This window comes from Micrasema longulum, unplaced genomic scaffold (genome assembly GCF_059751315.1).
Source record: "Micrasema longulum isolate JH-2025_06_02 unplaced genomic scaffold, ASM5975131v1 h1tg000283l, whole genome shotgun sequence".
NCBI classification, from domain to species: Eukaryota; Metazoa; Arthropoda; class Insecta; order Trichoptera; family Brachycentridae; genus Micrasema; species Micrasema longulum.
Genome location: NW_028277487.1, coordinates 139,641 through 164,097, shown reverse-complemented (window position 1 = coordinate 164,097; position 24,457 = coordinate 139,641). Strand labels below are relative to the sequence as shown.

Sequence of the window (24,457 nt, the reverse complement as noted above, 5' to 3'; positions counted from 1 at the left end):
TAATATATATTATTTCGTACCTACTTACTTTAAAAAAAGACAATGAAAAGAAAATGAATTTGATTTTATCGACATGTTTTATTAATACAGCAACTTAATATACAAACCAGTTTAAGTTTTTAATACGGCGCTTTTGTAACAAACTGTTTTGTATTTTGTAAATACATTAAATAAAAAATTAACGCTTTTATTTGCAATGGCAGGAAATTAATGAAACTCATTAAAATAACAAGAGTGTCTGTACTAATCTTAGAAAATAAAGTTAATGAAAGAAAGCCCATGGATATTAAAGAGGTTAAGAGCTGTTTTGTCTGAAAATCTTTTTATAATGCTGTCTTTTGATATAAAGATGCGAAGAAAAATAATGAGATACGTGCCCGCGAATAAAATATTTGTTTACTCCGATGGAGAATCTCGGGAGAGTAAAAACAGTTGAAAATAAAAATGTTATCAAAAGATAGATACACATAATTTTTTGTCAATATTTTCTAACTAAACAAGGGGCCGATAAACTTATGAATTGTAATTTTAAGCGTCTAACAGGTAAAATAATCAACTAAAATGAGATTAAAATCAAGTGTGTTTTGAATTTAACATTTATTTGGGAGGAAAGCGAAGCAATTTATTAAACAGCTTGACCTAGCTAAATAACTGTTTTTTTGTTAAATATTATTCAATACCCATTTATTTATTTATTCAAATTAATGTGTTTTAGAATTTCGCTGTTTTGGGCCTAGTGAGGTGCCACGACTCGCAACCGTAGAGGAGAATAGTTGTTGTGAAGGCGTTATATAAGCGGCATTAGGTTTTTGCGATCTCCAGACAGCTTTCATACTGTTGAATATGGCGCCTGCTACTTCTAACCGCCCTCCTAGTTCTTTTTGAAAGCTCTCAGGTATTTGAAACTCTCGATCCTTTCGATGATTTGGTTTGACAGAGTCAGGAGATTATGAGCATCAAGGCACGAATTTTTACACAGTACATGGGTTTTTGCAATATGGATTTTTAAATTCATGCATGTGGAGTACATATTGTGACAACGTCGTTAATTCTGATTCGGCGTTCGCTACTTTAGTGAAGGGTTTTAATAAGTTCGATTAGTTTTATAAGCATCCCATATGCTTCTAGTATTTTTCAGAGTGTAGGTCTATGTGAGCTATCAAACGATTTTTCGTAATCTACGAAGCACATAGCCAAGAAACCATGAGTTCCTTGTATTCCTGTAGAATACAGCGAATGTTGTGGATATTTATTTATTTATTCATATTTTTTGCTTACAAACTATAATTAATAATAAAAATAATGTTACCTCACTGGGGTTTCCCGTGCCGAGGACACTTAAGAATATACTTTTTTAAAAATTGCATTTGAGAATAAGCAAAGAAGACCAAGATAATAAACAAATATTCAGACAGTTTTAAAAACAAGGTATTAATGTACATCTATATTATTTATATTACAAAACACACAATGAAAATAACAAAAACAAAAGCAGTTTATTCAATATTGGTATGGGCGATTGAGACAATCCACTTTACTTCTACCTAGCTCCGCTATCCATTTTTTATACCCTTATTAAACATTTTCTCGTAACTAATTGTTTTAATAGATAGTGGAAGTAGGTTAAAGATTTTAATTGAGTAATACTCAAAATCACTTTGTCCGAAAGTGGTTTAAGTTTGTATTTGTTTAAGGTATCTATTTGTTGAGGATCTAGTGATTATATTATTTGTGTGATGTATTGTGGGGGTTATGTCTTTCATTTGAGTAAGAGGAGTTTTTCAATCTATAAGTGAGTATTGTTTTAGCGTATAATTGTTTTGGTGTCATAAGTAGTGATTTATGGAATATTTCTTCAGTGAATGTCTGTATCGGGACTCTGAGTATTATTTTAGTTATGGATTTTTGTGCAACAAATACACTATTAAAAACTGTGTCACTTGCACCACCCCAACCGATGATACCGTACTCCAAAATTGATTGGCACAAAGCAAAATAAATATTTAAATGTTTCTGTACATTAATTATATTTTGAATGGTTTTGAATATATACATTAGTCTCTTATGATCCGCACATGACCTACCAGGTAGAAAACTCGCCCGTTTTCTCTTGATACTCGCATAACAGGTCAAAACTCAATTTAAACTCTTTACAGTATTATGTGTGCAATAACTTTTCCCGTTACACTAAGTAGCGTGATGCCACGATAGTTATCGCAGTTTAATGGATCACCCTTTTTATGGAATACGGTAATCTCCACGTTCATACAGTCTTTTGGGCACCTCTGTTGTTCCCATGATTTGGTAAGACATTAGTTGGGGTTAAGGGCTAATAATGGCTGTGATGCTACTTTTGAGAAATTTGACAGATTCAATCTAAAATAAGACACATCTATAATTTCTAAATCTCAATTTGCAGTCTTATGGAACTGGGTCATCGGTATAAAATAAATATGCTAAAGGTGTGTTCCCAGAGCGAAACTCATTTTTATTATCCGTCGTGCGATCACAATAAAAATGTCCTGTATAAATTACGCAACATAGTTGAATGTCTGACAGCGAAAAAATGGTTTATCTAACGGATTCGCTGCGCCAAATTGTGGTTTGTTTCACACGAAATGTGTGTCCGAACGCTGATTTTAAACAATAATTTATATTAACGTTGTTAAATTATTTGTAAGCCATAACGGTCCAAGTTAACCCTTTTGAGATCGAGTGTACGTTTAAATTAACACTAATTTTGATTTATAACTTTAACATTGTTACATACTAAATGATTAGGAAACATTGCTTAGTTTTGAAAGCAACGTTTACAGTTCTGTTGCGTAGTCATCTGTTTTGTTTTCCCGCGACACCTCGAATAAAGTCAAATCAATTATTGTTTGGCACCATAACAGACTAGGAGACCCAATCACAGTGGTAAATTACAGCACATTACATGCTTGGTTTTAAAAGCAACGTAGATACAATATGCATTTTCTGTTGCGTCTGGTTGATTGTCTTAATAGCGCCATCTTGAATCGTCAAATATAATTTTGCTTCTCCAACCTAACAAATCATTATAAATATATATAGGTTTCCTAAGTTTCAACAATCATTTAATTGGATAGGCCATAATATCAGACACCCCAGCCTGCTCTTTATATCGTCGAGGGTATGATTGAGGGCAATAATCATAGAGGCCGCCCTAGATACAGCTACATAGACCAGGTGATCGGGGATGTGCGCTGTAGCGACTATTAGGAAACGAAGAGGCTGGCAGGTGACAGAGATGAGTGCAGAGATCGACTACTTTGTGCAAACCAAATCATATCAACAATTTAAATGGCATAAGGGCGACATTTTTGAGTGACTTTTTTTAAACCAAAAACTTTGTTCGAACATTCTAATATATAAAGCCTGTAATGTAAAAATGAATGTAAAAACTTAAAAAATATTTATTTATTTAACTAAATAATACATATTATGTTATATGCAACTACTATGGGGAACATGAAATCAAAATGACATAAACAGACTACAAAGACAGCAAAATAAAATAATAAAATTAATATATGACCTCCCTAATTGAACAAAAACGAAAGAACTTTTTTTTCTTTGTTTATTTAAATGAAATTATTATACATTTTTACAATTTTTCAAAAATTTCAAATTTTATATTTTTTACTAAAACTAAAATTCCACCAAGCCACTTTATGAAGCTTGTTGGTGGAGATCATATTTATACTAACTAACCAATAAAATATTATTTACATTTCTAAAAACAATGAATAACAGATATAAATTAACAAACTAAGCAATAAAATATAACTGAACTCTTAAAACTAGGATCCCTAAAATTTATTTAAAAAATTTAATTCACAGAACTTCCAGGTTTTAGAAAAAAAGACAATTTATTTTTTTGTTCTCATTGGGAATCGATGCCGGAACCTTTTGTGTGTGAGTCGAGAGTCTTAACTATTACCTCACGGAAGCCGCCAACACCGATTTCTTTAAATTTAGCTAATGACAGATCACAGCTCTTAAAAGTATAAAAACTTTCATACTTCCCCTTGGAAAAGTATGACTATATTTGTCAATATTTTTATTGTGACTAATATATGTAAGGTGAAGTTCAATTACATATTTATATTTTTACATTCAATTGTATAAGCACAGTATATAACTGTCTCGTCTCTATTTTATTAATATTATTTTCATATTATTGTATTATTAGCATTATTGCCGTTTTATTAACGCATTTAAACCATTTTTACAAACAAACCAAATATTATAACACTATTCTGTCATCATAAGCAAAAAGGCAGTTTTTTGACAAAAACCACAAAATGAGTTGAATATGAGCTAATGTTCTACAAGAAATTTCGAAATATATTATTTTTGATAAATAATATAAAAAATCTTATCTCCCAAAACATGACTTTTGTAAATAACAGCAATTTTGCTTGTGACGGCAGAATTGCCATGTAAAGATTTTTTTATTTTCAAATACGTAAATTAAAAAATAATACTTAATATTTTAGTCTTACTGCGAGCCAGTTGCACCAAATAAAGTAATGTTAAAAAAGTTTAAAGTTAAATAATCGTGAAATGCCACATACAACGAATACAGATAAAAATATATGAAATAGATTAAGAATAATTAATTGTATTTTCAAAATCAATTTCGATATTGTGGAACAATGTTTGATCAAATAAATTCAAGAAATATATTTTTTTAAATACGTCACTAGAAAAACGCGACATGTTTGGCCTCGATAGTTGTGACCTCAAGATTTGTGACAATTTTCTATACTAATTTGAATGGTCAGACACAAATAAACATGAATCGTGACGTATTAGGGGCGTGGCCAATAGAATATCAGTCTTTGCCGGAATTCAAAATTAGAAATTCAGAATATTTTTTTTAACTGGACAGTTTTTTTAGACCTTCGTTACTTTTAAAATGTAAAAAAAAATATTTTAAAAAACATCAAAACGAAAAAACGCGTTTTTGTGTATTGTATATCAAAAGTAAGAAAAAGCAATCCAGAACAACTTTTTTTTAAAGTGCAACTGACTATGATTTGATTATTTGTAGCTAACGCACTTGTAAAAATGTAACATATTTTTTTCTCAAGCCTGTGTATTTTGTGATGTAATTGACCACTGTAATTGGGCCTCATGGTCTGTTGTGGTGCAAAAATAAATAAAATAAAATATATAGTAAATATAAATTTTGTAAATCCAATTAATAATCAGGTCTTAAAGAGTTAGCAAAATTTATTTCACAGTTCGGTTTTTATCTTTAAAGGGTTATGGTGATAATATTTAGCGTAATGTAATATAATGATTGTGACCATAATGGTGGTATAAGGGCGATAATGGTGCGGACATTACCGCCAGGGCCGGCGGAAGTGAGAGCGTTCGCCCGCCGGGAAGGGGCGGTGGAGAATGAAAGAGGTGGAGGGGGGGGGGGAAACAGATAAGGCGCCATCTACCGATAGCCTTAAAAGGTCATCATGCTTGCTAAAGTTAAGCATTTGTTAGTACTATTCAAACCGTATATTTTTAGAGCAAGCGCCGTAAATGTGCATGATTTCAAACAAAATAAAACACGATATCTCAAGTCTTACGGGCAGAGGAATTAATTTATAAATTGAATAAAACGTATGCTTCAGCATTTGGAAGGCTTATGACCGGTTTTTGGCAGGTTTAAGGGATCACATAACACACTCTTTTAAAGTACATATCTCCACATACCGGTAACCGTTTAAAAGACCGTGGGTCTTTCTGTTGGTTTGACTCTTACAAAAAAGCAAAGTTTTCACTTGTCAATAATGAAGTAACTCTTTTAAAAATTTTAATTTCGTAAATCGTGATTAAAATAAAACTTGATTCTATTACTGTAACTGTCATTTTCACTGTGAATTTGTCAAATTATATGGAGGACCCTCATCGGATATTGTCATTCATTCTCAAGACCATTTTAATAGTAGGAAAAATTGAATTTACTAGTATCACAACAGCCTTTGTTGATTTGAGTAATTTGAAACATTTGAAAACGTTAGATTAAATTCAAATTATCTTGGTTTTAAAATTTGTTGACGTCGACGTTGACACCATTCATAAAAGTCACCAAAAGATAAATTCCAGAATCATGCATAGAATCGCTTATTTAAAGATGATTAACTTTCTTCTTCTCGATCGTTTTTTAGTTCTGAGGGTCGTGATCATTGGTTCTTTCTCCAGCTTTTTTGTTGACAATACGTCTTCACCCTTTATGGCTCTGCGCCTGGTCAATCTATCAAGCTGCAGCTCTGCCTCTGCTTCTTCGTCCCGGCACACTGCCCGTGATTATTATTTTCTCCAGATTTTCTGGGTCACGTCTAGCTATGTGTCCAAAAAACTGCAGAATACGTTGGCAGTTTACGTTTAACTTTTACGTTGAGTTCCTCTAGTATGGAGACATTTGTTCTTCTGGCTGTCTATGGTATTCTTAGCGTTCGACACCAACGTCAAATCTCGAAAGCATCTATTATGTCCTGCTCACGTGATTTAACTGTCCACGTTTCTCGTTTCAGTTATTAACTACATCAATTAAATTACGTCACAGTAAACGGATTGTTAGTAGGTAGGTGCTACGTTTGACAATTTCAACCCAATGGTTAGCAACACTACTTTTCTTTGATGGAAAAGAACATAAAACATTCGTGTCCCATATAAGGGAAGTGGTAAATTACAAATCTAAATAGTAGACTAACTCAAGGGAACGGCGCGGACCATACTCTAGGACCCGTTTCGTCTGCTCCAAGGTCTAAGAAGTAATTAGGACTGTTAAAGTCTTTGCACATGATTGTTCCTACTGCTAGTATTAAAACAATTAGGGTTTTTGCGAGAGATCAGTGTTATAACGAGAGGTAATTTTGCTTGAGTTCGATTAGGGATTACGTAAAGATATGTGTTAGGACTTTGCCAGTAGTGTATTGATAATTTGATGTACTTATGTGTGTATTGGTAAAGGTATTGTTTTTTTTCTGTTGCTTGAGTGCATGTAAATTCTTCTTATATTTGTTAAACGTTTTTGGGTTTTGTGTCATTGTGTGTTTTGTTTGTATTACTGCGTTCTTCTTCCTTTTTGATGCGGAATCATGCAGCTGCGGTCTCAATTAGAAACTAACCCTGTATTTCTTCACTGTCATACTGGGAAATACAAAAAAGGTGATTGTACTTGACCATGTGTATTTAACTGATCACAAATTAACAATACCAAAGTGAGGGGGGTACAATAAAAGCTTTTCAAATTTATTTGTTTTGTTATTTTCGCGGTTTGACAATAAAGAAATATTAAATATTTGCTTAAAAAGTTTTAAAAAATTTGATAATGATTATGCAAGACTGAAAAAAGACACAAGTCCTTATAAACAGTTACGGGAAAGGAGTGGGTGCTTTTTTATGTGAAAAATACAAAATACGAGAATCGGTCAAAAACTAATGCCTCCCATTTTGTTTTTTCCTTTTTACGGTCAAGAAATCAAAATGCAATTACAAAGATTTAAAACATTGACGATTCATTTATTACTTTTCTATGTAATTTTCTTTCTGCCAACCCTTTCAGGGAAACGGCGTGATGGTTTTAAATTTGTTTTTTAGCAAAAATGAAAATTACGTCTGAAAAACGCACAGATAGTAAATATTCCACAGATGTTATTGAAATTAATAAATCGCAACAGAGATAAAAAACATTATTTTAAGAAAATAATAAATAAGTCCTAACATTTACAGGACACATGAATGAACTAAGGAAGAATTATATGCATATATTACACGGTGTATAAAATTATTAATTTAACTAGCCAATCACTAATCGTAAGCCCTTAAGACTCTTAGAATTTCCAATTTCCACTTCAAATAAACTGTGCATATTCAGATATCGTCCAAATACATACCTGCATAAATTTTCATAATAAAATCGTTGTCTGAGTTAGGATATTTAATTTTTTTTTTATAAATATTACCGCGTTAAATTTTTTAAATAACTAGGACAGGTTTTTCTTAAAAGGGGGGAATAAAAATAAAGAAGTAATTATAGATTTTTTAATGACTTTAATTGATTTCCGAATTATTTTTTTTCATCATCATCATTCATAGGGCAGTGCATTGGTACACTAATCGCAGCGTATCTTGATCATTTTTAAAAGGTAAGATGATCAGTCTTACACTTCAGATACCAGTCCAGGTACTATTAAATATTCTGGCGAGAACACCCTTTTAAATAAGTATTGTATATTAACCAGATCAGGAATTGAGCCCGAGATCTCTTGCACGCGTTGACCACGAAGCCGACATTATGTTACATTATATTATCATTATGTAACGCACTGAACTTTACACCACGAGACCGACTTTTTAAAAAAAAAAAATAATAATCGCGTTTTTATGATTTACGCAAATATTTTAATTTGAAGGGCCATTTTCAACGATTTGTAAATAACTCACTATTCGAAAATGGAAATAAAATTGTGGTGGCGTGATGTTCGAACTTTGGACCTCTGATTCATGAGTCCGCGATACTATGAACTTTTTTTGCTTTTTTAACAAAACGTAATAGGGATGATATTATTTTTTTACTTCTTGATTTAGTAAGAGTTTTTACATTTTTAATTGCATTATATTCATCCTTACTCAAAACAACACTTCACTTCCATAAAGTCATAAAGTATGTTGTGTGTCTACTTATTGAAAAAAATCGTAAAGTGAAAAAGTATTATTTTAAAATTTTAAGCAAGGAGTTAGAACATTTTATTACTGCTTAGAACTTTCAGCGCCAAGTCCGTGTAGAACGTAGAATAGAACAGTCGAGAAATTATCTCACAATTAAAAAGATAGCTGGAGTCGGGCGACACCAATCTTATTTCGTTTCACGCCTCAACTTCACGGAACTTCATCTAGGAAAACAATCCCGACGCATCAGGTGTGCGCTGGTGTGTGTGCCTGCGCACACACGCGCCGCCGCCACACACAGACACGGGACGACGCAATTATAAACTTTTGCGACGCATCCGCCGCGCCGTGCGAGGGGGCGCTAACGCTGTGGCGGACGCGACAGCGCCGGATGATGGATCGCTACGCCCTCTGTACCTACGTAGGCAGGGCCGGATTCCAAGGTGAGGATCATTCGAATTTATTCACACAAAAAAATACAAGTATACGTATTTTTTTTATTTAACTTCAAGTTGTATAGAACAACAGTGTTTATTCATTATACCTAGTTGAATGTTATGATTTTATTAAACCACTAAGTCAAGAAACTTTTTGGTGCGACAAATTTTCACAAAAAAAAGTTTTTTTACACACGTATTAACATTTACCACGGTTTTTAAATAAAAAAAATTAAGTGGAGTTGCTAATTTTTTCTCTTGCCTATTATGCACAAGACTTACATTTACTGGAAAAGGTATGATTTTTTTATGTTTGCTCTCACTTGTAAGAGAATATAATGGGATTTTCTTTTGTGGTCTTGTTGAGTATCTTTTTTTTAAAAAAATCGACGGGCTTGTGAAAGCTTAAATGTATCGGAATGAATTATGGATAATATATTGATTGAACTTAAACTCAACAATCTTTACAATCTTAGAAACTATTCAAAAGTACCGTTGGTATGGTCATGGCATGATCTAGGCAGACGGGGCAAGTGTGTCATATTTAAGCCATGAGTGATAACATCGCTTGCTTCTTGAATGCTTGTCTTTGCTGTAAGAAATATCGACAATATTGCTTAGTGAGATTTTTTTAACTGTTCTGAGGGTCTTTGGAAGAGGTGGATAAAATCCGGAGTTCATTCTTGAATTTTCTAAAACAAAGACTGCATTGGTGCGCAAATTATGGATAGGTTCATCTGAGCATTATGATATTATTTTTTGCAAGAATTTAAAACCAGTCAAAACCCTACTGAATTATAAATTTAAAAGTATTCTAGACAATCCATATAGCTCGTTTTAAGAGTATTAAATCGATTTCTAAATGATTTTTATATGAATATGAATTATAAGGAGACAACATCATAAAATTAAATTCAAGAAATTTGATCCTCTAATAAGCAAACTTCTCCGCATTTGCTAAATGAAGAGGAAACCACTGAAAACACATTTAGGAGAAGCCGGACTATTGACAGAGAGCAGGTTTATATTAGATACAGAATAAAGTATACTGCTTGCCGGATAATAATGCTTAGAGCTCACATAGTGATTGCAGTGTAAAATATGTGTTCAGGTAGGAATTCTTATTAGGCGACAACTCTACTTAGGTTTTAATTAAACAATGAACAGGTAATTCTCAACCGCTTATAAATACTATTTTTCTTTTTTTTTTTTTAAATATTTGAAACACATCAGATGCTGTAAATTATTAAGAAAGGAGGACTGGTCTAAAAACATTTTATATATCTTAAATGTATTTCTAATTACCTGCGATTGTTCCACATTTAAAAAAAATATGCATAAAAGGTTGACATTGTTGTAATCAAGCCCTTATTTGCATTTAATGATGGACAGTGCGTTGCTAGTCCAGGGAAAATATAATATTGCATATTAAAACCACATTAAGAACAAATATGTAATGTTGTTCTTTCCAGGAATCTAACCCAGGACCTAAACATGGTAGGCAACGCACCAACCACTAAATTATGAGATGGACTTTTCTCCACTTGATTTATTTTTTCAGGATTTTCAACTGAGAGTAGTTATCGAGTCGAAAATACTGGTCGCGGATTTCGTTTCTATTTCACAAACATAATTATATTTTCCATCTGCCCACACACAATACACAACACACGGACAAAAATTGAAATTGTAAATAGATAATGAAATGCCATAATTCCAATTGAACTTATTTAAAAATGTAATAAAAACTAATAAATTACCATTAGAAAGCAGTTAAATAATTATTCCAGCCTTTAATACTTTAATTTATTATATTTTTTCCACCACAACAGGCCAGGAGGCCCAATCACAGTATTGAATTACAACACAGAACGCCCAGGCTAGAGAAAAATCAAATTTATTTTTTGAGTTCTCACCGGGAATAGAAACCGGAACCTTCCGTGCTTAAGCCGCCATTTGGCTGTAAATAAACTACATTATTTTCATTTCCTGACTTGCAAAAACATATCAAATTTATTAGGATTCAAATATCAGAACTAATGAGTCGATAGGTAACATAATTAAAGGAAATGACTAAATACGTAACATATGAAATAAGTAGAATTGGTCCAATGTTGTTAATTGCCCGGTATTGAGAGGATAACTACGAATGTTCCACATTTTTAGAAAATTCAAAAGTTTGGATATCCTTCTGTTCTCTACATCCGAATTAACGAAAAGTTTATTTATTTATTTTAGAACGCTTTACATCTGATGTAAAATGAAAATCAAATCGTTAATTTAAAATTAAACTACAAGACATTATACATTGAACATCCAAATATTATGTGAAATATACCAAAATGCTGCACAAATGTTTTTGACTTGATGGCTGCTCTCAGGTTAAAAAAAATAAATAAAATTGCGTGGTTAGTCCGGTGTAGTAAGTGAATTTTCCTACTCAGCCTGATGATGTCTTAAGCTCAATTTCCTGATCGATAAAAAATAATTGATAGGTTTTCATCAAAATATTCCATAGTCTCCAGATTGGCGCCTTAAGCGTAAGAATGATCATATGGCCTTTACGTTAATCAATCTTGATAAACTATTTAGAGAATCAAATTTTATGGTCGTATATAAATATTAAGGCAAACTAATAATTAAGATGTATTTATTTTCTAGTATTAAATGCGAAGGCTATTAGATGACAGATAGCTTCCTCGGGCAGCTTTTCTTGTTCGGCAAGGAGCAATTTTTCTTATAAGAGGGTACCGCTAAGAATATTCATACGTGTTCAAAGATGCGTTGTGCTGTATGTGGTGGGTAAGCTGTATCGCTTAACTATTTGTTTATGTTAAAACTCATTTTACCAAAGCCACATGTAAAATGAGATTTCAAACGAGATTTTAATATTTGCATAAATAAGTATACGTGTTCTCAAACGAAAGCAATTAATTCTCGGTAATATGTCTTTTTTTTCGGTGCCGGCCCTGCGCTCGCCTCCTCAGTCCCGCGATAGATAAGTCTCCGTTGAATATGTATGGGGACACAGACTCTGCAAATGCCGCCTTGTAATTGAATCGTAAGGCTTTATTAGCATACAGATTGTCTCTGATTCTTTCAACGAAGCTGATGATGCGAGTTTCTTAACGGAACAGGAGTTATTGTTCACAAAGGGTAAAATACTCCGCGGGAGATCTGAAACTCATTAGGAAAACAAACAGTTTTGAAAAATCACCGCTCTGAAAAAAAACGCAAATTTTAAAAACATGTATTTTCATAATTTGTAAAATTGCGTTTTTATTTTCTCTGCTGTTATCAAATACGTTCAATTAAATCCGCCAAAATCGTTTAATTCATATCATCCATATAACGTTTTTTTAAAACAGCAATACAAGTTCATAGTATCGCGGACTCATGAATCAGAGGTCCAAAGTTCGAACCTCACGCTACAACAACTTGATTTCCATTTCCAAATTATGAATTACTTACAAGTCATTGAAAATGTCCCTCAAAATCAAAATATTTGCGTAAATCATAAGAACGCGATTATTTATTTTCTTTTAAAAGGGAAAAGTCGGTATCGTGGTGTAAAGGTCAGCGCGTTACATATCGATAATATAATGTAACATAATATCGGCCTCGTGGTCAGCGCGTTAGCCCACCCTGCAAGAGGTCTCGGGTTCGATTCCTGATCTGGTTAATATACGATATTTATTTAAAAAGGTGTTCTTGCCAGAATATTTAATAGTCCCTGGACTGGTACCTGAAGCGAAAGACTGATCATCTTACCTTCATGTAACAAAAATGATCGCATTGCAGTACCACATGCACCATTAGGTCCGGAAATGGAATGATGTTGATGATCTTGAAAAACACACGTATCAAGCGCTTAGTGGATATGGATTCGTGGATAATTGCCTTCTTTTGACTTTCGTCGTAATCAAAAGTGGCGTTACGCAACTACAACTATATCATTAACATTTTGTTTTTTTTTAATTTTACGTTTTGAATAATTAACATAAGTTTACGTTGTTACAACATTTGTATACACATTTTATACTTATTTGATGATGTCACCGGTGGTCAATAGTTGCGCGTCGAAGTGTGAGATGCAAACATACGAATATTAACTGTATTAGCATTAATTAATATAAATGTTAATAAGTTAATTCGAATAAATTTAAAATGGAAGTGGTTAATTATTATTAGTTTTTTTTTATTTTATTATTATTATTACAAAGTTTTATATTTTACAGAGTTAGACTTAACTCTAATGGACCAGAGAAGTTTCCATATTATAAAGTAATTGTATGTAATGTTATTAATAAAAGTACAAAAAAGAGAAAGAAAAAAAACATAAATAGAAGTTGTTTAAAAATTAAAATTAAATTTGAAAATTAAAAAAAATTGTAAAAATAATTAAAAATTAAAATAAAAAATTAAAAGCATGCTCAGATGTAAAAATAAAAACAAAATAAAATAATAATAACATTTTTTTAAAAAGGAAAAACATTAATTTACACAAACATATTTCATGGGATTTAAAGAAACGATGAGACGAACCTTTAAATAATCTTTAAATAAGAAAATAAATTTAAGTCAATTTAAAAACACCTTCAAAATTAATGACACATAGTAAGAGCAGCAATATATTGATTTCATATACATGTACAATAAAAGTAATTAAAAGTAGTTTAAAAGTATAAAAACATGTCAATGCAGCAGAGAAAGAAGAAAGAGTAACAGGTATACGAATATTTAAAATTATTAATACTTATGGATGGTGAATAACTTTTTATTAGTATAGTAACATTAAAATAAAGTGGCGCTGAGTGTATTAAATAAGTTAACCACATACGTTTTAAAATTGACTTATTTATGCATTATGCAGTTGTTACATGAATAAAATGGCTAAGATGCCATAAATGTAAAGTTAGTATAAGTGTCTTCTAAAAGTATAGAATTAACTTTTTACTAACATAAGTTGAAGACGGTCTTTATAATTGCGCTATATTTAACCTCATTAAAGTAGACGAGTGTTTTCAAGTCGACACATTACAACTTAAACCTGTTCGCGAATTCGAGCTGAAGTTTCAATGGAAGGTGCTGGGTCCCGAGAATGTCTTCGCGGCTTCCAAATACCGTATTTGTATCAGCCAAAGATATGTTTCCAAACTATGTTAGCGGCAAACCTTAACTTGCGGCCAACTTTGGTCGCTCGGGAGGGGCTCCGAACGCCATGCTCCCACGCCGGGGTTCTATTCTAACAATGGAAATCCTCAACGCCGAAAGAGTCAAAAGTTCCAATTGTAAGCGCTGTTGAAAACAAATTTCAAGAAACAAGATTTCATTTTGTCAATATATACGAGTTAAATCCAGGCTAAATAAGAAAAAAGCAGTACGCAAAAGCAAAAATACATTTTTGATCACTGACCTAAAATAAATAAACGTTTTAGTTTAACTAATTGCACTTCATATTAAGCAAATATAACATTGCCATCAATAATACAAATACAGATAAAGCGAATCACAATACACATGCAACATTAGTGAAAAAAAGAGATCTACATATTTCTTTGTTACTTTACCCCATAGGGTTTTAACTCTTTATTCACGTGCTTTAAAATTGTGACAAATGTGCTTTTTATAACTTATTAATTGCTTATTAATTTGGGTTTTATTAATAATAAAATGATTAACAATAATTTTATATTTTTTAAAGTCGCTGTGCAATTATTGTATTTTTTTGTCTAATACGTCGACATGTTTCTGCGTAGCGTCACATCTGATCATGATGCAAGTCCGTAATCAAATGAAAGCACAATGGAATTACCCGTAAATTAAAATCCACACAATAACAGTCATTGATTTAAATAATCTAAAAGCAATAAAATAAAATAAAATAAATAAAACAACTTTGTTTTGAACCACTAATTTTAACCACTAGTTTTATTTATTTTATTATAATGAATAACCACAAAGTTAGTGCTTCAAATATAAATTTTATATTTAAATCTAAAAACAGTTTAGTTATACAGGTGCAAAAAACATTTTTTGCATTTTCATGCATTTTTGTAATAACAGTCGTAAGAATTAAACAATTTCGTCTTACATCTAAAATATAATAAGCAATAAAAAGGGTACTTTTTTAAAGTAGATCAAACACCCGAAGCTTCAGCAACAAAACAACGAAGCGATAAACATGAAAAAACACACAACAACGAGATTGAAAAAAGACGACACATACATACAAGCATAGATAATAACATCGAAATAAAATACGATTTCAATTATATAAAAATAAAGGAAAACTAAAAGTCATTTTCGTAACTATTCAGCTGGAAGATGAGGCGAATACCGTACAGAGGAGAGGAGATTTGGATAACTCGAGCGAATCGCAAATTAAATTAAGAAAAAAAATGTTTCGAATTATTGTCATCGCGAAGCTCTAAGGAAAAAAAAAGTGGCTGGGGGTAAATCAAATTATACATCGACGTACTTCTGGCCCTATGTAGACATATAAACTCGTATAATACAAACCCCGACTTAAGTCTCCTATCTGCCGAATTATACGGCTGCCAATAACTTAGTTCTGCAAAACCTCGTCCCGACAAAGTTCAGACTAATCTTACTTATAAAAATAAACTTTTGCATTAGCTGTGTTCTTAAAACGTTTGGTTGCCATTTCGCGAGACTCACTTAAATGCTCGTAAATGTCGAATGGAAAGGGACGTTATTTGATCAATTCGAGCGTTGCAATTCTCCCCTTTTTAGGTAAACGTTCACGGCTTCCGTAAATAAATGAAATATGAAGCTGAAAGTGCCGTGTGAAAGGCGGCGATACAGAATAAAATATTAATTTTAGTCATGCAAACGTATGAAATGTTATGTTCAAAAGGATTGAAAAGTACCGACAGGAAAAATAAAATGCTAAAAAATGATATTTACCAGATCGTTTTGATACACGGACGTAGTGGATGATGTCCAAGGATGACTTGACGAGATGAAAGTCGCCAAGTCCTGAAGGAAAAGCGGTGAGTATGAGACAAGGATCGGACACGCGACATGAATGTTGTTATTCACTGGTGAGGTTAGTGGAAATAAAAATATCTCGATTATTTTTTGGTTGCGATGGAATAAATTGCCGTGAAAACGAAGCGCTCCACTTCGATAAGGCGACAGAGAAATGTTGTGACAGCTCATTTTAGCCGCATATAGGTAGGTGATTAATGAATTCGCAGCACAAAGACGGTGTTCCGAGTAAAACGTTCGTCTACAATATTTCGTTTGCATACCAACTTGATGCGAAGCACATTATACCAGGTGTTGCATACGAGATAGAGAAATTTCCGAGCTGTAAACTATTCCAATCAAACTAATCGAAGACCGTAATATTCAATTTTACCTTACATATTATTGTATGGAAATTAATCCAACCAGGGTTTAACCTAGAGTTGAAAAATAAAACTAAGCAATGTATTGTGAGCCGTTAGCCCAGAGAACGGTTTAAATAGACGTCTCAGCGTGATTAAAGACTCTCTAAACATTTTATCAGAATATCGAGGTTCCTTTATGTGTACAAACTGGCAAATAAGAAGTCCGTTTACTAAACAGAAAATCTCTTCTCTTAATGTGAATCATTATGGACGTCCTCGCATATATCTAGCATCTGGATTCGATAAGGAACCTAAGGAGCAGAACACAATTGTAGGCGGGAATGGGAAATCCTTTGAAGCGGTTTTCTTGGGAATATCGAACATGGTGTGGTGAGCAACCCTTTCATTCTCTGTATGTACATATATTTCAGTGGCTGCGATATTCACTATGAGTTTCATTTTCAATGCAAAATATCAGCGCAGTACTTCTTAATTATTAAACTTTATCTTAACATCATATTCAACTAAAGTTTGAAAACATTAAGATAATGGCTATTAAATTTATTTTAAAATAACTTTATGCTTCTAAAATAAAGTATACCAGAACATAAAAAATAGAACATAAATACTGATTAATTAATATTTGAAGCAGTTACTTTTTTTTGGTCATTCATTCAAATAAATCAAATATAAAACAACTTCTTTTTAACCACTTAATATTTATTTTTTCTAGAAATCGGCTTAAAAGCTATACAAACTTCTTTAACAAGGTAAAATTATCTAATTAATCTATTCATCTCACTCCACGCCTTCCATTTTTACATCAATAACAACATTACAAAAATACTTGACTTATTAGCTCAACATGTTTCAATTTAATATTTAGTAAACACTTATATAAATATAATAGGATAAGATTCATTCGTTATACCTTAATAAAGAAGCTTGAGTAGTTTTAGAACCAGTCAGTAGAAAAAAAGAAAAATAAGTGGTTAAAAAAAAAGTTTTTAGTATAATTCATTCATATGTTAATTGGTAGACAAACAAACATGCTTTCATATATTTCAATAAGAGATATTTTTTTACTACGTTAAATGAATTATTTCTTTATTCACAAGAACTGAAAATGATGAATTAGTTTTTTTTGTATTAGTGCATTGTATTAATAATACAATGCACTAATTTGTATCGATCAAACATATTTTTTCTGAATTAAAAAATAAAAAAAACTTTTTTTAATGAAAAAGTTACTAAATAAAATTAAAAAAAATGTCAATAATACTTAAAATTTAGGTGTTTAATGTTTTTGAATTCCCATGATACGTTAGATGCAAATTTTCATCATGATTTCTCACCAAAGCTAGTAGCTGGAACACCTAGAAATAAAATGAATACACTTTTGATACTCCAAATTGGCTGTCTCGGTGAAGGTGCCCAATAAAGCCCTAAGGCTGCACCAACAAGCCGCCCTTCTTAACAACCGAAGGGTGGGGGTCGGGGGGGCGATGGGCGAGGAGAGGGGGTAGACCTAGGAGTGATTGTGCGACAATCGATCGACAGACAAATGCCATTTAGATATTTGACTTGAGTAAGGGGTTGACTGCGGACTGAGATGTTTCCCTGACATGTTGGAATGAAAATGATTTTATTTGGGCTGGAACGTTTTATTTAATTCCCATCGTCGGTGTTTTGTTGAAAATTACAAAAAATAGAACTTAAACAACTAAAACGGTAATCAACAATATTTTGAGCTTGTCCAAATTTTTGTAGTCAAGGACTGGATTCAACTTCCCGGGGAGCTGTTAACATTAATATATTACAACAGAGATAAAGAACATTTAAAATAAGGTAATATGGAAGTCTAGGCATCTACAAGGCTTATGACCTGGCTGGTTAAGTGGCCACTTTACACACACTGTGTAACATTTACTATTGACCAATGACAGGTCATAAGCCCTGATGATGCCTAGATTTCTATACAACTTTATCTTAAATGTTCTTCACCTCTATTGTAATATGTTAATGTTAACAGATCCCCAGGGAGTTGAATCCAGCTCTTGTATTGAAAAATTTGGACAAATTCAAAATATTGTTGATAAATCCACCTGGTCCATGAAGAAGTATAAAAATTGAAAAAATAAAATTTTCAAGCGTCGCCTAGATTGTAGGTGAAATAATTCAATTAGATGAATCTCACCAGCATAAATAAAGGTTTCTTTTTTTTTTATTTTATTTTATTTTGGAAAGCCAACAGATTACAATATTTATTAATTACAGTGTAGGTTAAATTATATATTAAGATCCAATTACAGGCCTTCTCGTAAGCTAAAAGATAAATATTACTAATAAGAAGTTAAGAATATATATTAAATTAAGATATGTATGTACATTTTACAGTGCGGATAACATAATAATAAGTATACATACATATGCAGCGAGTATAACATTTGCGATAATTATTGAGCCTTATAAGAAGAACAACTTAATTGAAGAAAATAATAATTATAAAAAATAAAATAAAAAACTCAAAAACTAAAATAAAATAAAGTTTTTATAATAGTTAACCAAATAACCAGCTCTTTAACTTCACAAACATCAACAGATGAAAGAATTGAACGAATATAGATGTTCAAATATGGGCAGAATGGTGAATGTTACACAGTGTGTAAAGTGCCACTTAAACCAGCCAATGACAGGTCATAAGCCCTGTTGATGCCCAGACTTATATATAACCTTCTCTTAGATGTTCTTCATCTCTGTTTTAATATGTTAATAAAACGGTAATGTTTTACTAAATGTTAGTAAATAATTGTTCATGATTACCTACCGACTTTTTAATCTCTACCGGTTTGAAAAAAAAAAAAAAGATTTCTTTATTTTTTCTATTTTTCCCACAAAATCTAACTAAATAAAATTACTGCGCGTTGGTGTTGGCTTATAACGGCATGCGTCCTGTCAGCTGTTGGTTTTGTATTTTTGTGCAACTTCTACTATGGCAAAGGTATATAGTGGGAATTGCATGTTTGAGTAATTAGTGTCCTGACAAAGAGATGCGAAAGAATGTGCAGTTCCCGGTATTAAATAAAGTTAATCAGGCTTAAGAAAAAGACTGCCGACTTTGTAGAGCGTCGTCTCTGTCGCACAAGTCCGGTATCTGTAACATGTATAAATGACAAAGACGACGCTCTACGAAGCCGAAGTGAGCAGATTACGCCGGCAGTCTCTTTCTCAAGCCCGATGTACTTTATTTAATACCGGGTACTGACATTTTTCTCCCGTCTCTTCGTCTGGACACCAAATACACCAACATGCAATTCTCACTATACACCTTCACTATGGTAGAAGTAGCACAAAAATACAAAGCCAACAAGGTGCTAGGACACACGCCGGTTATAGCGAACACCAACGTAAAAATACTTTTTTTTTATGTTTGCTTTTGTGGGAAAAGTAATCGAATAACTGCCAGGTACTGAAAATGGTTATGTACAATTATGTTCTACCATTTAACCTGTCCGGGAGTATGGCCGTACATGGTCGTCCAAACAAAATTTTCATCAATGGAGTATGGGCGTACATGTACGTCCGATTATTTTCAGAAATATTATTTGGGCTTGTAAAACCGATGGTTGACAACCCATGAAATAAAACATCGATAATTTTGATATAAATCATATTTACTGGTATAATTTATTATTTTTATTCAAGAAAATATGTTGCTTATAGCATTGACAATGATATAAAATTATAAAAAGTAAAAAAAAAACATGAAAAAAAACTCACTCCCCAGATACAGTTTTGTCGGCAGAAACTCACTCCCGGACAGGTTAATAAAACTTCAGCATTGCTTAAAATGAATTAGTTTCCATACACAGACAAACACATATTAGTAATTTGACAAAAAAAATATTGAAGACTTCCGTGACATGATAACCACACTTGTCTCAGGCACAATGTTTCAGGACCGACATCCAGTGAAATCACAAAATAATAATTAAAATGTGATTTAGTAAGCCTATATGGTAATATTTTTCTCCACTGTACTAAATTATTACGGCTTGTTGTAGTACGAAAATAATTTAGAAGTTTTTTGAAATACTCGTAGATTATTAAAGAAAAAAAAGTTTAAAAAAAAAACCATTTTTAATTTAAACCTTATTACGGATCAGTTATTGTTTATTCATATTAAAATTGTAGCATGAGTATTTAGCATTATTAAGAGCGTATAATAGGTAAACAAGGTATACAACGGGCAATACTATAAACATAGTATGGTAAATAATTATTTATAAAAAAAGAACATTTAGAGGAAGAAGAAAATTTTTTTAGGAACAAACTATTATTTTTACATGTATTACGTCCAGACAGATAATTATAGATAACGCTAGCGCTAAAAATACCTTAGCTAGAGCCACAATGAAAAGTTTTACACGTACTCGTATATTAACTCCAAAATATTATTTGATACTTGAGATTATGTCAAATGTTATAAATCCAATAAAAAAATAACTAAACAAGTATGTCGGTTTTTCCACTTAATTAAATTTGATTTATTTTACCATGAACGATTTACAGATACATTTGTATGGAGTGAACAGAGTGAATATTATTTTCTTTTAAGCGCAAAATTAGTCTTTAAAAATTTGATTTGAGATAACATTGAAGCCGGATTCACGTCGCTCGAGGTATAGTTAATACATCTACCTATGAAAAACGTGTTGTGCATCGTATAAAATATCTTACTCACGCGTGGTCGTTAGACGGGGTTCTTTTCTTAAATATCGTAATAATATTTTCTCTAATTGCCCTTTATTACAAGTAAGAATAACAAGCTTCCATATTTGAAACAAATACACATAATTTATTATGTTATTTGTTTAAAATATGGAATTTATTTACCCCATCATCACATAAAGCGTACGTTCCCAATTATCCGCCTCGGGTCAGCGAGATCGAAACTTCTTTCATTATCTCTGGTCGATAATAAAACTGTATGGAAAAATGCCGGAGAGAAACAATTTTGAATACAGTGCGTAGAAAATTGCTAACCCCGATATCACCCCCTGTCCAATCTAGGCTATTAATATAAATCGACACGAAATAAATAGCGTCCAATTTAGTCCGGGAGAAAATCTTGGACGGTTCTCGGGACAAGGATGGGACATTAGGCGTAACGATCTCTCCAATCGGTGATTGGAATTTTTCCTCTATTGCCAGACAACGGAGAAAAATCGTCGCGAAAGAAATGCCGAAGATCGAATGGACGAAAGGAAGGGCGAAAGTTCGGTGACATGTGAGATATGGGGCGATCGGTGTGATCAGTATAGTACAACGCTTTATATGTAATTAAATCGAAGGGATATAAATCTATTTATTATAATAAAATAAAATAACTTTGAAAATAAATTATTTGAATGTAGTTGAAGAAAAAAAAAAACTAAATTGGCCAGATAAGCGGTGCTTTAAACGCAATTATGTATACTCTTTATTTATAAAATAATATTAATGTGATAATTTTTACCTGCCATTTTTACATTTTACAATAGTATTGACGGCTTTAATAATATTCTTGAAGAATTTTTAGTGATGTAAGATATTATGACGTGTTGTTATGGAATCGGTAGAGTTATAAAATAAACATTAAAAACAATGTTAGTTATGGGGTGTTTGGTGCCATAAAATAAGCATGGAGAGATTTAGCACATTTACTGAAAAATACTAAAACAATAATTATTATAACATTGATAAACATTTTTAACGCAGTGGAAAAAATGAGAAATTCAGTGACTTGACAAGTAAAAAACTTTGTTAAAAATATAAATTTAGTAAGGTGGTAAAGCGACGTTTGAATTTCCAACCTCTGAGGCCGTAAGGAACCACAACCAGATTTAATGTTATTATTTGCACAAAAAACGGCTTTTTCAACTTAAAATCTAGTATTACAGTAAAAAAGTTTAGACGCTTGTCCCATGTACGGAGGGTTCCGAGCTCAATTCTAATTAGATCATTAAAACTAAAGGTGATTTTTCTCGAGCCTGGATTTTCTGAACTGTAGTTATCTACTGCAATTGGGCTTCATGGGTTGTTGTGAAAAAACTAAAGAAGAAGAGGGTTATCGTTTTCATGAAAAATATTATGATAAACCACAAAGTGTTTTATTAAATAAAAAAATGTACCTAAATACACAATATATCTTGCTCAAAACAGTAAACAGAGCTAAAACTTATATTGTTGTGAAGGTATTCATCTGAGTAAATTGTTTCATGTAATAGGCAACGCCAGAAATCAATTTTAAAATTTAAAACTTCTCTTTGGACCATTTGCTTTTCTCTAATGTGAAATCCAATCTTTTGTCAATACACATTTGGACAAATGTAAAATATTGTAATATATATATATATATATTTATACTTTGATGTTTATTGGTGTTGCACGTTATTAGTAACATAAATGGATAAATATGTATGTGTACGTAAGCTTATTATTTGAAGTAAACAATACATTTAAGCAGAACTCGTGAATAATAAATGTTGACAAATTTATAACGGAGATGGGAAAAGTACAAAACTTGGATTGGAGGGAAAAATAAGGCAATAAAAATGGTAGTCAATCGATTGGGTATCTACCGTCTGATATCGGTAGGATCTCCCGTGGCGACAGAATTAAGGGAACGATATCTGGGGAAATCAGATGTGCTTAAACTCTTTGACACGGAGCAATATACCCAGGGACCGCTGATTGACCGAATCTCCTCCTTTAAGCGTTATTTACGGATTACTCTTGGATGAACCGACGGTATATAGCGCTCCTACTGCAGACACAGATTAGAAATCATTAAATTCTAAGTCCACATCTATACTGCAAAGTATATATAAGTTAGGTGTTCGATTCCCGTTTGCATTTGAGTCGATTAATTTAATACAGCCTCTTCTTGAATAAAAAAAAACAAAAATACGAAAAATACTAAATTTCCTTACCTTACTAAATTACCTTTGTCGAATTATGAATCATATCAGAGTTTGGATAATTTTCAAACCGCCATTCCGATAAGATAAAAAAAGGAAAAAATGTTTGTTGTTTAATTCAATATCAATCGTTTATTTGCCTTTCGTATATTTTAGGATCGTAATGTTTCAGAAAACACATAAAATGTTCCCCGATAACTACAGTAAAAAACCCTTTTGTTTTTTCGATACGTTTAAGGTAAAGGTAAAGGTAAAGAAGATATCCGAAATTTAAGAGAGCAGACGGCTAGCATAAGTTTGCATTAACAAATAGTGCGAGCACCGAAGGTGGAACACGGAGGTGCACATTTAGAAGATATATGGAGCAATTCCGTTAATTCTGTTATCGGTCGCGGGCGCCATCGTCCCTAGAGCTGGCTCTGCTATATCATGCGGGAACGGGGTAAGAGCTGGCGATTTAAATGACGAATTTTAAATTTTTTCCGCTTCATTTTTCAACACATGATATAAAATGTAAGGTTTATTTAATATGATAATTAGGGAAGATTGATTTTCGGTGAAATCAAATGTTAAACATCTCAAACTGCCATATTATGTAATAGAAAAATATTACATTCTATGAATACCAATAAAAATATGTAAAATAGATTAAAAAATGTTGTGGAGAAATGTTTTCATACATAACTTTTAAGATGAAATTGTTAAAAATATGTCTCTACAAAAACGCGACATGTTTGGCATTGGTAATTGCGACGTCAAAATTTATGACGATGTTCTACTTAAATTTAAACGGCACAAACAAATTTCAAAATCTAACCAAATCGTGACGTATTTGGGGCGTGGCCAATACAATGGACCATTATCGCAGAAATTTAAAATTATAAATGAAAAAATATTTTTTATGCTACTTATATTTACAAAAAAAAAATTTTTTACTCCAAAGTATTTCATAGATCCTTATTAGTTTTAAATTGTAAAAAATAGTGATATTTCTCCA

The 24,457-nt window shown here is 32.0% G+C and overlaps 1 protein-coding gene across 16 annotated transcripts in view; it reads right to left on the bottom strand.

The window, feature by feature from the left end:
- Positions 1 to 24,457, bottom strand: part of Rbp6 (RNA-binding protein 6) — a 456,688-nt gene that overhangs the window by 302,007 nt on the left and 130,224 nt on the right. For 8 of the 16 annotated variants that reach the window (XM_088224410.1, XM_088224415.1, XM_088224421.1 and 5 more), the window contains exon 3: positions 16,071 to 16,142. The exons of the other annotated variants lie outside the window; for them this stretch is intronic. The gene's annotated coding sequence lies outside the window, so the exon portion shown is untranslated. The remainder of the gene's footprint in view (positions 1 to 16,070; positions 16,143 to 24,457) is intronic. 16 annotated transcript variants of the gene reach the window in all.